Below are 17,265 nucleotides of genomic sequence, written 5' to 3'. Positions count from 1 at the left end.
TTTGACTTAGTGTAACTTTGGGCAACTAAATGCTGTGGAAACTACAACATGTATTCCATTTTCTCCTCCAAATGTGGAATTTAAAAAAATCAATCAGAAGGAAAGTAAAGATGGATAGATATGTTGTGTGTGCATATATACACACACACACACATATATACACATACACACATATATATATATATACACACATATACATCTATATAAAATTTCCCAATAGCAAAAAATAAGAAATAAATTGATAATATGGTATTTGAAACACATAAATGAAAACCTCTACATAACCATATAAAACCTTATGTTTCCTCAATAATAACTATGCATTTGGGCTTACTAAAAATTTAGCATTGTAAAACTTTAAAAATTATTAATGAAATAATAAATAAACAAATGTTAAAATTAAAGTATGTATTGGTAAATATAGAATAAAATAAATAGTAATGGGCATGATTCACAGATATATTTAATAAGGCAAATGTTTTACGTTGTGAATATTATGCACGCATTATGTTTTCAATTTTATATAAGTAGAAATAGAGAAACAGACAGAGAAATAGACATGATAACAATCTTACAATGAAGGAAATGAGTGTAAATTTACTAAGAATTAGGAGTCCAGATAGGAGGAAAGAAAAAGAGATTTAAGATTTGCCTAATACAGTTAGCCAGTTGGAGCTAGGGAGCTAGATATAGAAACTTTACATAGCAAAGCACAACACCTTATTTCCCAAAACATATACCAACAAAGCGAAAAAGAAAAATCCCACAAAGAAAAATCATTGTATTCTCAGTTTATCATGCAATAAGACTAGTAAATAATGAGAAGAAAATTGATGGAGGGGTGTAGAGATACCATTCACTGGCATTTTAGGACAAGAAAAGGAAAAAAAAAACAGAAAAAGAAAGGTTGTGTTTTTGAGCTTCTTAACAGGTGTTTTGTCTTTTGTCATTTGCTCTGAGAACCTAGAACAAATCTATTCTAGGAAATGAGCCTTAAGGGACAGTTAATACAAGGTGCAGCAGTAGAAAACATTTCTTCTCATGTTAAACCCTCTCACTTTTGGTTGCTCTTGGTTTTCCCCATCTAAAGGGAAAGATCTGCAGTGGTTCCAGTGAATGAAGCTAATTGAGCTGCTACAGAATAAAAGAAGTCAAGTCTTCATGATACTCTTTCTTCTTTGCTGATTTGACAACAATTTTAAATTACTGTAAAGCAATATTATTCAAAGGAATTTAAGACATAAAAAAATGATTACATAATGCTGATGAACCCATTCTTTTAATGATTCTGCTATGGAATGTTTGAGTCAATATTCATTAAGTAGAACTGAATGGACTTTCACCAGTCATTCATTTACTCATTCAAGAAATATTTATTGAGTATCTCCATAAAAATTTCAGGAGATTGGATATTTGAAAAATACAAGATTCTAAAAAGCGTACTCATGGAAGATGTTTCTTTAAAGGCAAAGGATAAGGAACAGAAAGAGAGAGGGTGCAGTCAAATTTTGGTGGGTCTCAGAAATCAGCCAGTCAAGTATTCCCAGTGTCCTATTCTGACATTGACCATCAAGATCTATGTAAAACTTTTAGCTTTGGGAAGTCTCAATAGAGAAGTTCCCAATGGGGATTTTTATGCCCCTGTTGTCATGTGGTGAAGCCAGGTTTTCTAATATACTAGTTTAAAACCATTAGTAAACATACTGTTCCCAGGGTGTTCCACACTTTAAGCAGCACAGCATAAAACCCTCCATTCTTATCATAGCCAAGGGTTAAAGCCAGATATTCAGGAGACCCCAGAGATATTTATTCCAGCTGTAAATCAACTCTATCTTACACCCTTATAATGTGCCGGGCTCTGTTCTAAACTCAGAGGTTACAGTGGTAAACAAAAGAGACTCAATTTCTGTCCACCTGGAGGAGACAAAACAAATAAGTTAAATAAATACCTATTAAGCTATGTAGTGGTAATGCTATGGAGAAAATTAAAAGAGGACAAAATGTATGTTGTCAGAGGTGATGCAATTGTTATTTTAGATCTAGTGACCAGAAAAACTTAATTTGCAAAAAGTGAGTAAAGACATGAAGGAAATGGAGTGAGCCTTGTTTTTTGTCTGGGGGAAGAAAATTCCAAGCTGAGGCAATAGCAAGTTTAAAGACCTTGAAATGGGACATAGTGGATTGTTCCAGAAACTGATGAAGCCAGTGTAACGAGAGGACCTGTAGGAGGAGTTGAAGTAAGAGAGGTAACTGGAGGCAGATTTCATAGGACTTTTTCAAGCCCTTGTGGAGACTTGGTTTTTCTGAGATAGAGTCACTAGAGGCTTTTGAGCAGAGGAATGTTATATCATGACATGTTGGTTGCTGTGCTTAAAAAAGAATAAAGGAAGGTAATGACAGTAGCAGAAAAATATTCATGGGGACAACAAACTCAGACACGGGTTAACACTGGCTTGGACTTGCAATCCATCTGTATATCTCAAAAACAATATAGACAGTCTCACCTCAAAGTACCTTCAGGGAAGTTTAAACTTTAAATAGCACATTATAAATCACTAGCAGCCATTCTCATCCTTATCTTGGCCAAGGGTCAGTAACAGACTTCCTGGTGTCTCTAGAGATAATCACAGAACTGTCCCCATGAGATATAAGATAGCTCTTTCTTACACAGGCCAATTTCCTGACTCTTTGGCCAAGGCTTTTTAATTATAAATTGCCAATAGCATCCTTTTGTTTATGCATCTCTTTCACCACTTATAAAACTGAAAAAGAAAAAATTCAAAAATACTATGCATATCATCCAATGAAGTATTGTTTTAAAGAAATGCTTCAGTTAATTAAATAGTCTGGCACAAATTTCTTTATAATCGTACACAATTATTTTACCTTTTTTGACCAGTATCCCCTTTTCATTTTTTGTCTGCATTTCGTCTACATTTTAATTGTCTTCTTTTAGAGGTTATTCTGAAATTTTGCCTGAATGGTTTATTCTCTTACAAAGCATAGAGCTAATTAATATTTTTCTTGTAACAAGACATAAACCATAAATGTCTCTATCACCCTTTAAACCTCCCTGCTTACTGTATTTTCTTGTGTTTTTATTGTTTGCTATTTAAATTCCACATCTTTAAACTCTTGAATTTATCAATATAACTTTTACTTACACTATTAATTATTTATGTCCAATCCTTCCTTAAATTTACAAATATATTCCACCATCTTATTTTACCCTTAGAAAATTTCTTTTACTCTGCCTTTTTTTTTTTAAATAGACTTTCATGCTTAAGTTTATCTTTTAGTTATTTCTTCAGAGACTGTGTGGGTAGTAAAACCTCCTGCCTTTTGTATATCACACAGAATGTCATTATTCCAACTTTACTGTTAAAGAAATATTTGGAACATCCTCATGCTTATGGCTCAATGGATTCATCATTTACTCAAAGATCTTGTTAGTTTTTCTTCAATTAAAGGGGCCTGTAACTTTCATAGCTGGCTATCTCCCAATGGCTATTATAATCTCAGTCTCTTAGGCATTTATCCTGTTTGGCTAATAACTCTATGGTTAAACAAGCTTAAAATTCCACTTAGAGTTTCTGATACCTGCAGTTTTATTTTATTTTTTCCCAGCTTTCTATATTTTCATAACTGAACATTGTCCTTCCTATGTATAAACATATTTTTAAAAATTTTTGGTTGGAAAATCCAAACTATTGTATGTGACTCACTGAAGAGTAATGTTCTAATTTGTTGTTTGTATTGTTGCTACACAATAAGCTTCTTGAGAACAAAGTTCCTCTTGAACTTTGACTTCTAGCCTGGTACACTTTCAGGTGAAACATAGCAATTGATAAATATTTAATGAATGAATGTTTATGAATGGTACTCAAACAAATGCTAAATAAACATTTGTCAGGGGTGACCTCAAAAATATTTTTAACTCGGGGCTTCCCTGGTGGCGCAGTGGTTGAGAGTCCGCCTGCCGATGCAGGGTACATGGGTTCGTGTCCCAGTTCAGGAGGATCCCACATGCCACGAAGCGGCTGGGCCTGTGAGCCATGGCCACTGAGCCTGTGTGTCCGGAGCCTGTGCTCCGCAAGGGGAGAGGCCACAACACTGAGAGGCCTGTGTACCGCAAAATAAATAAATAAATAAATAAATGTATATTTATATATATATATATATATATATATATATATATATAATTTTTTTTAACTGGGAGAAAATATGGGATGATTTCCTCAAGCAAACAAAAGTTCTTTCAGCATAAATAACATCACTAAAATCAAATTTAAAAATTAAGACTCTGTTACATCCAATGATTAGGCAATGAAAGATTTATCATACATAGAACATTTCTTCAAAAGACATATCATTCTCTACTTAGTATATTACAAACTACTTCAAATATTGTTTTCCAGAACATGCGACTAAAACATAAGACTTATCAGTTGAAGTAAGGAACTGTAGAGGGAGCTTTATTTGGGCTATATGAAAATAGTTAATTTTATTTGAATTCATGTAAAGTGGATCTGGTTCAATGATTTTGTTTCTGTAATAATCTCTTCATACAAATATATAACTAATATAATTCCTTATAAAACATAAACTACAAAAGACATTATTTTTTAAATGTAACTTTTAAGTTTCAAACATCTGTAAAATCAGTTTTGTGTCTTAGTATTATGTGGACTTGTTTTATATTATGTAGGCCTAGAATAATTAATTGGCCAAATATGGTCATTCTCTAATATTTCTCAATTTTTTTTATTTCTTTTTGAGATAAATAATCCATTAAAATACTATATTCAAAATACTATGTTCTTATAATTCTAATTTTTTTTCTTATCATCATAGATATTCTAATTTGGTATTTTTAAAATGAACAACTTCTGATTTTTGTTGAAATAGACACATAGTTGAGATAGATTTTTCAGTTCTTGATCTCACTATTTTAGCAAATGTAGTTTCAATTTTGTGTCCATAGTAATAGTAAATTCTGTTGGTTCTCTACTTACTTTTATGTAAAATCACATCTTCATGTCAAAATAAATGAAGATCACCTCACAATGAGCATTTCATTGATTGGTGCACACGCGCACACACACATGTTCCTACAAATTTATTAACACTTTGAATTTCTACAAATTTTTAACACTGCAAATTTATTAACAGTCTACAAAATTTAATAACACATTATGAATTTATTAATGCTTATTTATTTTCTTATTCATAACATTTTTATATAGACAACAATATCTGTGAATCGTCATATTTGGTGGGCCTATGCACAATGCCGTGTGAGCTTTTAGGTTTGTTTCCCACTTAAAATAAAAATGAACTCTCAGAGTCTTCCAGTTCATGTGGCACGCATGATCACTTGAGTTTACTTTCCAACCTGAATTAATTAAAAACAGATACTAAAAAGAAAATCAATAAGAGAGGGGGGAATGGCAATGTGCAATAAGTAGGCAAAATATTAGAAGATTTCTTGGAAATAGAAAGAGAAAAAGAATGGAAACTAATTGGTGAATAATTAAGCATAAAAACTTTCAACTTAACAAGTTTAGGAGATGACTGTAAATGAACAGAACTCTTCTGAAATCTATAACAGTAAGCTTCACAATGTTGAGAGCCAGTTATAAAATTAGGTCATTGGGTACTTTCCAAAACCATAAAGATTAGCTAGAGTGGCCATCCAGTCATTTTTTCTCATGAATTTAAATCCACTTGCTGTAAAAATTCACTTGGGGAGAGAAATGAGAAACAAAAACAAAAACCTGTGACATCTAATTGGTCCCCAGCTCTAACGCCAGCTCCCAACCAAAACATGTTTAAAATAAATCTGTTTATGTCCTGCTGACTCAGAGGTCCTTGTATTTATTCTTCCAGTTACTTATTAGTACATATATATATATATATATATATAGAGAGAGAGAGAGAGAGAGAGAGAGAGAGAGAGAGAGAGAGAGAGAGGGAGAGAGAGAGAGCACTTACTATGTTCAGGGTATTCTTCTAAGATCTTGTATGTATCAGCAAGCAAAACAACAATCTTTGCCTTCCTGGAGCTTACATTTAGCATGGAACAACCACAATGAACAAAAACACTCAAATTACTGTGTGTTAGAAGGTTTTGAATGGCAAGGACACAAGAAAAAGCAGTATTTTTAAAGAGATTTTGGTGTGAAAGAATTGATGGTAGGATGCAATGTTAAATAAGGTGGTCAGGTTAGGACTTATGGAGAATTTGAAATATAGAAAAAACATGACGATGACGGAGAGAGCCACATAGATGTGATCGTTATACAATGTTGTGAATGTGTTTAATGCTACTATATTGTATACTTATAAATGGTTAAAATGAGATTATGTTAGCTATATTTTACAATAGTTTAAAAAATGAGCTATCAAACCACAAAGAGGTCATGGATAAATCTTACATGTATATTGCTAAATTATAGAAACTGGTGTGAAAATGTTGCATACTCCATGATCCCAATAACATGACATTCTGGAAAAGGCAAAGTATAAAGATGGTAAAAAGATCAGTGGTTACTAGGGGTTTGGGGTAGGGAAGAAGAGGGGATTCAATAGATGAACTCAGGGGATTATTTTTAAGGGTGGTGAAACTATTATATATGATACTTTAACTATAGATACATAAAACTGCATTTTTCCAAAACACTTCACTGTACAAAGAGTGAAACTTAATATATAATGTTTTAAGGTCATTTGGGAGGTTGAGAAGATCCCAGGATGGAACACAGAATGTGATTTTTAAAAATATTACAAATGTATAAAACAACCTCCATGAAGTGGGTGGGGAGAAAAGTTGCTGACCTAAGTGATTCTTCAAATAAGTGGACATTAATGACCAAACAAATTGTATATAAGCAATAAAGTTATATCATAAAGGGTATGGGTTTAAAATGCTGATACTGCTATAATGTATGCTGGAATTAAACAATTGAGGGAATGGATGGTGGGTGGTGGGAGCCAAGTTTTTCACAGCTTGAGTGGGAGTTTACAGATAAGCAAGGAGGGGAGGAGAGAGTGGGATGAACTCATGTCTAACTTAATACAGATACAGATGAGTACATGTAGAAATATTTACGGATATATGTAAATGATAAGGTTAGTATACATATATATACACATATATATTTACTTTCTCTGTCAGCCAAGAGGGCCTGGAACAAAAGCATCCCAGTAGCAGTAAGCAAACTTAACTTCAGTTCTGGATGTGTAATATCATTCTGCAATAAAAGGAAGCAGGACTCCATGGACACATTACTGATTCTAGCAATGGGACAGGAAATACAAAAGATGGGTCTGGAACATTTTTTAGTACCAGAGTAAGAAATTGCTCTGAAACAAGCAAACCGTCTCAAAGTAACACAGGAGCCAAATGAATGAACTCCCAAAATTCAAAGCTAGAACGACTTGAACAAATAAAGTAGTATTGATTTATAAGCCAAGGTTCAAAATAAACATCCATAAGTCTATAATAAATGACCTAATAAATATATGAAGAGAAGAGACAAATCTCCCATGCAGAACAATGCCACAGAATTATTATACATACTCTGCCCTCTGTCTGAAATTAATATAGCTACAGTTGTTTTCATGTTCCAACTTTTGTCTCCATTCTTTTTCTGCATTTTGTGCTTTTAACTGAGCATTTAACATGATTCCATTTTATCTTTGTTTTTAGCATATCAGTTGTACTCCTTTCCTAATTTTTTAGGTGTTGCCTTCGAGTTCACAGCACACATTTAAAACTAATCCAAGTCCACTTTAAAATAGCACTATTCTAATTCACAGGTAATGCTAGTACCCTATAATGATAAAAGAATCTTAATTTCTCCCTCCCAGCCCTTGTATCCTTGCTGTCATTCATTTCACTTCTACACACACACACACACACACACACACACACAGCATACATAATCAAACACATTTTTGTTATAATTTGAACAAACTGTTATCTATTAGATCAATTAATTTAAGGAAAATAGAAGTTTTTATATTTTACTATCACTATTCCTTCTCTGATGCTCTTCCTTTTCTTTATGTAGATCAAAGTTTCTAACCTATATCATTTTTTTCCTTTTGTTAAAAAACTTCTAATGTTTCTTGCAAATCAGTTCTACTGGCCTGTTTAGTTTAGATATTGGAATTGGAAGATATCAGATTGTATATGGATTTTCAAGTATGGAGGTGGAATTAACAATCAACCAAGTAGCAACTAACTTATACCATCTGATACCTAATAATTTTCTGCACAAATTTATGTTATTTTATTTTGTAGCAATATAAAAACTAAAAAATATTATGTGTAATATTTGTTTTATATAGTATACTACGTGGCAATTATGCCACATATCAATGATAATAATTATAATTAACATTATTCATTTTAAGAGTCAGATAATGCATACAATTCAAAGAATAATGAAGGCAAATCAAACTTTTAAATATTCAGAGCTCTTTGTAAAAACAAAATTGAAAATGAAGTTATAAACAAAAGTTAAAACAATATTAAGCACAAAGCACTGTTCCTAACAATAGAAACTAGATACAGTTTTTATTGTTGTTGTTTATAAAGAAGTAAACAGTACAATGCATTTAGAAGAAGTACTGCATTTCATAATAATGTCAGTTTTAAGTAAATAAATGCAAAATATTTGCTTTACCCAGAAAGACTTGAAGAATTTGAACAGGTATGGTTTTTATGTCTGAGTCATAACTATATAAGAAATCATTTAAATCTGTGGGATAATTAAATTAATACATTGAGAAGTATAGATATACTAAGTCAACACCAAACACAATCTTATATCTCAGAGATACAGAAAAGCAATTAGTTTTGCATTTCTTTAGATATAGTCTTACATGACAATGTAGCTGAGGAGAATAACCAAGACACATCAAGGATTATGTTAGATAATCATAATACACAGGCCGCAGAAAAAGTTTTTTTCAAATAAAAATAAGTAAGGTATTATACACATAGTTGAAACATGATTCACAGCTACAGAAAATAAATAATTTACCTGAATATATTATCTTTGTCTCTTTCTCACCAAGTTCAACAACAAATAAGTGAAACACCTCTGGAAAAGTTTTTGTCATGGAACTACTTCTCTAGTGTTAACATGTGAATCAAAAGAAAGTTATTTTTTAAATCTCTATGGAAATGTGCTTTTTTTCCCCCAAATGAAAACTATTCATTTTGTCAAGTGATTCATACATATATAAAATGTAGAATAGATTATTGTCAAACTAATCCACAATATGGCAATGAAGATAGTCTTTAATAGTTACAGATAATTTAACATTTGCCTCCTTTATTACCTAAGAAATGCTTGTTCTGTGTATGAGTAGCATTGGCCATATGTGTCTATAATTAATTACAAATTACCTACTCAATTGATTATACCTGGCACAGCTGTTTGTTTTTTCCTGAAACTAATGTTTAAGCACTGAAATATTCAATTAATTTCTATAGCCATAGGTACATTCATATTTATGTAATGCACTGTTTAATTGCAAATTGAAAATTTATCCTTTGTTAATCATCATAAGCATTAATGTTTAATCAATGAAATTTGAACTTTTACACATAAATGCTACAATATCTGTTGTTTACTATAATAGTAGGAAGATTTCATACATCTTGCAGTTTCTATTCTTCTAGGACTTGTAGACTTGTTAGGTACATTAATCAGAGAATGCAGTGACAACAGAAACAACTTTGAGATCCAATATTTGCCTTGATATACTTCATTATTTTCCTTCTCTGAAAAATATGACACTGTGCAGTAGATACGGTTCTGTGAAGCATTTCACAAAAAATAAAACTTCTTTGATTATTATTAACAGAGCAACTGAAAAATGTTTTTTGAAAGGAAAGAGAGAGAGAGAGATTGATTGATAGATTCGGTAAGGTTGAATTAGATCTAAGATGGAAAACAGGTACATGCAGAAGGATAGCACTAGAAACACCTAGAAGAAATACTTTACAAATCAATATGGTGAGCTTCTAGTAGAACCCCCAAAGAAACAAATAGGAAAATCTTCCCCTGCCAACAGTATGTGGGCTTTCAAAGTGGAAGGCAAGTCTGTACTGACAAAAAAATGTACATATTTCTTAATAGACATATTTTATATCAACATATTTTATATCTTCCAGAAAACGTACACCAATGAGTCCAACGTATATTACTTCAAGTAATTAAAGTGCTTTTTGTCTTAAACATGATATACAATTTCATAATACAGGGAAAATTGTATTTTATACACTTTTACTACAAATCAAATATGTAGAAAAATATATTTTATTGGTATATCTAGATCTTTAATGAATTAAACTAGTACTTACAATTAAATTACACACACATATATATACATACATATAGGCACATATAAATATATGTGGATCAAGTAACTAATCAATACTGTGAGAACTAAATATATCCTGACTAATCAGTACTATGAGAACTAAATATATCATGACAGCATATATGAACGCATGCTATAATGTTATATTATAGAAACTCTTTTTGACTAAGGAAACTATTATTCAAAAATGTGATCTGATATCTAAATGTCCAAAATATAGAGATTTCTTTGTAAATCATTACATCTGATTCAGTGTTCCTTATTGTATGTACTTTGAATATAAAATACAGAAACAAAATTCTATGTATCATTTTACATTTTATTGATTTTTCTTTATAATATTTGATTATGGCATGAATGGGTTCATCTCATATTGCAGAATTAGAAGAGTCGCTTTTATAATGAAAAGTCGCATTGTACAGATAATACTGCATATAATATGAATTTATGAGCATAAAATACCCAATATATTGCTATAAATTTTAAATGGCTTCCAGACAATATCTGGAATTTAGATTAAATTTATTTCATAAATGCTCAACAGTAATCACTTCAAACCTAATTGTTTCATAAAATGAATGAAGTCTCTTGAAATAAATTTATTTGGGTAAATGGGGGAATTTCAAAAGAAAGAAATTGAGCAATTAAAGCACAGATATGTAGTTACATGAATAACCTCTCTTTAAAAAAATTAAAAATCAGCATTCATATAATATGCCATCTTTTAAAAGTCAGTGTTTATGCACTTTAACTGTTAGAAGTACATATTTAGAATAAAATAAATACTGGCAGTGATTATTTTAAATGATTTATAGGTATCATTATATTATACACTCTTGTTTTAATTTTATCATCTTATAGAATGTTTTATTATCTAATTATTCAGATGAGAAACAGATGCTCAGTGATATTATGAGTTGGCTAACTTAGTAAACAGCAGATATCAAAATAAGAACAAAAGTCTTAAACAAAAACTTTCGTCTTATTTTCTCCTTTAAACTGTTTCTTGTGTTAGATATTTATGGCTCAAAGTTCTCTTAAAATGACAAGCTCACTACAAAAATAAATTCTACCATTATTTTAATAGGGATTTTTAAATTTTGTTTATATGAAGAACTAGACATCACACAGTTAGTTGGACAGGAGAATAAAATGAGTATCAAAAGAAATAGAGAACCAATAAGGAACAGACACAATCAAAGATGATAAGGGAAGGGGAAAATAATTTAAGATGGACATAGAATGATAAATATCATACAGTACAGAGTGGTAAAATATGTGAATACACAGAAATTAGCAACACATAGATTATTATCAATTTTGAAAGAGCAGTTCAAATGTGAAAATGGAGGCCAGAATACTGTGGGTTGAAAATCAAATAATGATAAATTAAATTAAATCTATAGGTATACCTACAAGTTTCCTAAGGTACCAGGTAAATGTAAGAGAAAGGGAAAGAGGCATGGCAAAAGACTGATTAATACTGTGCCTATGTAAACTAAACTTGCTTTTGCTTGAGGGACAGAGAGACAAATTAAGAGAAAGACCAAAGATAAAATACTCAAAGTATATAAGGTTTCAATAAATTAAGAGATACATTAGAGGGGAAAAAAGAAATTTGAGAAAAGAGAAATTTGAAAACCAAGAGAGAAAATATTAAAAATAGCTGAAATAATGTGGTTCTAAGTAATGACAATAAACTTCAGTCATTTTTAGAACTGAAATATGAAGAGAATACTGAGGTATAAAGGTAATAATATTGGAAATGACCTTGTTAAGGATACTTGAGTGGTTTTCATTATCATAAAGTCATTTTTATAAACTTAGGATCCATACATGGTAAACACAGGACATAAAATAGCAAACAACAATAAATCATGTAGATTGGGGGGACCTTCAAGATGGTGGAGGAGTAAGACGTGGCAATCACCTTCCTCCCCACAAACACATCAAAAATACATCTACATGTGGAACTACTACAGAACACCTACTGAACACTGGCAGAAGACCTCAGACTTCCAAAAAAGGACCAGAAGCCTGAAGGCAACCTACACAGAGAGGTGAGGCCAAAACCAAAGCTGAACCCCAGGAGCTGTGCAAACAAAGAAGAGAAAGGGAAATTTCTCTGTGCAGCCTCAGGAGCAGCAGATTAAATTCCCACAATCAACTTGAGGTACGCCGCATCTGTGGAATACATGAACAGACAATGATTCAACCCAATATTGAGGCAGTGGATATTGAGAGCAACTGTAGACTGTGGTTTGCTGTCAGTGACTGACTTGTTTCTGATTTTTATGTTTATCTTAGGAGAGTTTTTAGCACTTGTTATCACTGGTGGATCTGTTTACTAGTTTGGTTGCTCTTTTCTTTTTTTTCAATTACTTTTAAACTTTCTCATTTTAATAATTAAAAAAATTTTATTCTAATTATTTTATTTTTTATATTTTTTTTTCTTACTTTTTTTCTCCCTTTCCTTCTGAGCCATGTGGCTGACAGGGTCTTGGTGCTCCACCTGGTGTCAGGCCTGAGCCTCTGAGGTGGGAAAGCCGAGTTCAGGACATTGGACCACCAGAAGCCACCTGGCCCCACATAATAACCGTCGGCGAGAGCTCTCCCAGAGATCTCTGTCTCAGTGCTAAGACCCAACTCCACCCAATGGGCAGCAAGTCCAGTGCTGGACGCCCCATGCCAAACAACTAGCAAGACAGGAACACAACCCCACCCATTAGCAGAGAGGCTGCCTAAAATCATACTAAGTTCACAAACACCCCAAAACACACTACCAGATGCAGTCCTGCCCACCGGAAAGACAAAATCCAGCCTCATCCGCCAGAACACAGGCACCATTCCCTCCACCAGGAAGCCTACACAATCCACTGAGCAAAGATTAGCCACTGGGGGCAGACACCAAAAACAAAGGGAACTATGAACCTGAAGACTGTAAAAAAGAGAACCCAAAAACAGTAAGTTAAGCAAAATGAGGAGACAGAGAAACACACAGCAGATGAAGGAGCAAGGTAAAAACGCACCAGACCAAACAAATGAAGAGGAAATAAGGAGTCTACTTGAAAAAGAATTCAGAGTAATGATAATAAAGATAATACAAAATCTGGTAAATAGAATGGAGAAAACACAAGAAACGTTTAACAAAGACCTAGAAGAACTAAAGAACAAACAGACAATGATGAACAACACAATAAATGAAATTAAAAATTCTCTAGAAGGAATCAAGAGTAGAATAACTGAGGCAGAAGAACGGATAAGTAACCTGGAAGATAAAATAGTGGAAATAACTACCACAGAGCAGAATAAAGAAAAAAGAATGAAAAGAATGGAGGACAGTCTCAGAGACCTCTGAGACAATATTAACTGCACCCACATTCGATTTATAGGGGTCCCAGAAGAAGAAGAGAAAAAGAAACGGTGTGAGAAAATATTAGAAGTGATTATAGTTGAAAACTTACCTAACATGGGAAAGGAAATAGTCAATAAGGTCCATGAAGCACAGAGAGTCCCATACAGCATAAATCCAAGGAGAAACACACCAAGACACATATTAATCAAACTATCAAAAATTAAATGCAAAGAAAAAATATTAAAAGCATGAATGGAAAAGAAACAAATAACATACAAGGAAATCCCCAGAAGTTTAACAGCTGATCTTTCAGCACAAACTTTGCAAGCCAGAAGGGAGTGGCAGGACATACTTAAAGTGCTGACAGGGAAGAACACACACCAAGATTACCTACCCAGCAAGGATCTCATTTAGATTCGATGGAGAAATTGAAACCTTTACAGACAAGCAAAAGTTAGAGAATTCAGCACCACCAAACCAGCTTTACAACAAATGCTAAATGAACTTCTCTAGGCAGGAAACACGAGAAGGAAAAGACCTACAAAAACAAACACAAAACAATTAAGAAAATGGTAATAGGAACATACATATCAATAATTACCTTAAATATAAATGGATTAAATGCTCCAACCGAAAGACATAGACTGGCTGAATGGATACAAAAACAAGACCCATATATATGCTGTCTACAAGAGACCCATTTCAGACCTAGGGACACATACAGACTGTAAGTGAGGGGATAGAAAAAGATATTCCATACAAATGGAATTCAAAACAAAGCTAGAGTAGCAGTACACATATCAGAAAAAATAGACTCTAAAATGAAGACTATTACAAGAGTCAGAGAAGGAAACTACATAATGATCAAGGGTTCAATCCAAGAAGAAAATATAACAATTGTGGACTTCCCTGGTGGCGCAGTGGTTGAGAGTCCGCCTGCCGATGCAGGGGACATGGGTTTGTGACCCGGTCTGGGAAGATCCCACATGCCGTGGAGCAGCTGGGCCCGTGAGCCATGGCCGCTGAGCCTGCAGGTCCGGAGCCTGTGCTCCACAACGGAAGAGACCACAACAGTGAGAGGCCCGCGTACTGCAAAAAAAAAAAAAAAAAAAAAAAAAAAAAAAATATATATATATATATATATATATATATATATATATATATATATATATAAAACAATTGTAAATATTCATGCACCCAACATAGGAGCACCTCAATACATAAGGCAAATGCTAACAGCCATATAAGGGGAAATTCACAGTTACACAGTCATAGTAGGGAACTTTAACACCCCACTTTCACCATTAGATCATCCAAAATGAAAATAAATAAGGAAAAACAAGCTTTAAATTATACATTAAACAAGATGGAACTTATTGATTTTATAGGACATTACATTCCAAAACAACAGAATACACTTTCTTCTCAGGTGCTCATGGAACGTTCTCCAGGATAGATCATATCTTGGCTCACAAATTAGGTTTTGGTAAATTTAAGAAAACTGAAATCCTATCAAGTGTCTTTTCCAAGCACAATGCTATGAGACTAGATATCAATTACAGGAAAAAAACTGTAAAAAATCCAAACAAAAGGGGCTTCCCTGATGGCGCAGTGGTTGAGAGTCCACCTGCCAATGCAGGGGACGCATGTTCGGGCCCCAATACGGGAAGATTCCACATACCGCAGAGCGGCTGGGCCTGTGAGCCATGACCACTGAGCCTGCACGTCCGGAGACTGTGCTCTGCAATGGGAGAGGCCACAACAGTGAGAGGCCTGCGTACCCCAAAAAAAAAAAAAAAAAAAAAAAACACATGGAGGCTAAACAATATGATACTAAATAACCAAGAGATCACTGAAGAAATCAAAGAGGAAATGAAAAAATACCTAGAAACAAATGACAATATATACACGATGACCCAAAACCTATGGGATGCAGCAAAAACAGCTCTAAGAGGGAAGTTTATAGCAATAGAATCCTACCTCTAGAAACAAGAAAAATCTCAAGTAAACAACCTAACCTTACACCTAAAGCAATTAGACAAAGAGAACAAAAAAATCCCAAAGTTAGCAGAAGAAAAGAAATCATAGATCAGATTATAAATAAATGAAAAAGAAATGATGGAAACTGTAGCAAAGATCAATAAAACTAAAAGCTGGTTCTTTGAGAAGATAAATAGAATTGATAAACCACTAGCCAGACTCATCAGGAAAAAAAGGGAGAGGACTCAAATCAATAGAATTAGAAATGAAAAAGGAGAAGTAACAACTGATACTGCAGAAATACAAAGGATCATGAGAGATTACTACAAGCAACTATATGCCAATAAAATGGACGACCTGGAAAAACTGGACAAATTCTAAAAGCACAACGTTCTGAGACTCTACCAGGAAGAAATAGAAAATCTGAACAGACCAATCACAAGCACTGAAAGTGTAGCTGTGATTAAAACTCTTCCAACAAACAAAAGCCCAGGACCAGATGGCTTCACAAGTGAATTTGATCAAAGATATAGAGAAGAGCTAACATCTGCCCTCTCAAACTCTTCCAAAAGAGCAGAGTGAGGAACACTCCCAAGCTCATTCTACAAGCCACCATCACCCTGATACCAAAACCACACAAAGATGACACAAAAAAAGAAAACTACGGACCAATATCACTGATGAACATAGTTGAAAAAATCCGCAAGAAACTACTAGCAAATAGAATCCAGCAGCACATTAAAAGGATCCTGTACATGATCAAGTGCAGTTTATCCCAGGAATGCAAGGATTCTTCAGTATACACAAATCAATCAATGTGATACACCATATTAACAAACTGAAGGATAAAAACCATATGATAATCTCAATAGATGCAGAAAAATCCTCCAACAAAATTCAACACCTATTTATGATAAAAAACGCTTCAGAAAGTAGGCATAGAGGGAACTAACCTCAACATTATAAAGGCCATATATGACAAACCCACCGCCAACATCATTCTCAATGGTGAAAAACTGAAACCATTTCCACTAAGATCAGGAACAAGATAAGGATGCCCACTCTCACCACTATTATTCACCATTGTTTTGGAAGTTTTACCCACAACAATCAGAGAAGAAAAAGAAATAAGAGGAATCCAAATTGGAAAAGAAGAAATAAAGTTGTCACTGTTTGCAGATGACATGATACTATACATAGAGAATCCTAAAGATGCTACCAGAAAACAACTAGAGCTAATCAAGGAATTTGGTAAAGTAGCAGAATACAAAATTAATGCACAGAAATCTCTTGCATTCCTATACACTTAACGATGAAAAATTTGAAAGAAAAATTAAGGAAACACTCCCGTTTACCACTGCAAGAAAAAGAATAAAATACATAGCAATAAACCTACCTAAGGAGACAAAAGACCTGTATGCAGAAAACTATAAGACACTGATGAAAGAAATTAAAGGTGATACAAACAGTTGGAGAGATATACCATGTTCTTAAACTGTAAGAATCAACATTGTGAAAATGACTATACT

This window comes from Stenella coeruleoalba, assembly GCF_951394435.1.
Source record: "Stenella coeruleoalba genome assembly, chromosome: 3".
Taxonomy (NCBI): Eukaryota; Metazoa; Chordata; class Mammalia; order Artiodactyla; family Delphinidae; genus Stenella; species Stenella coeruleoalba.
This window is presented reverse-complemented; position numbering follows the sequence as displayed.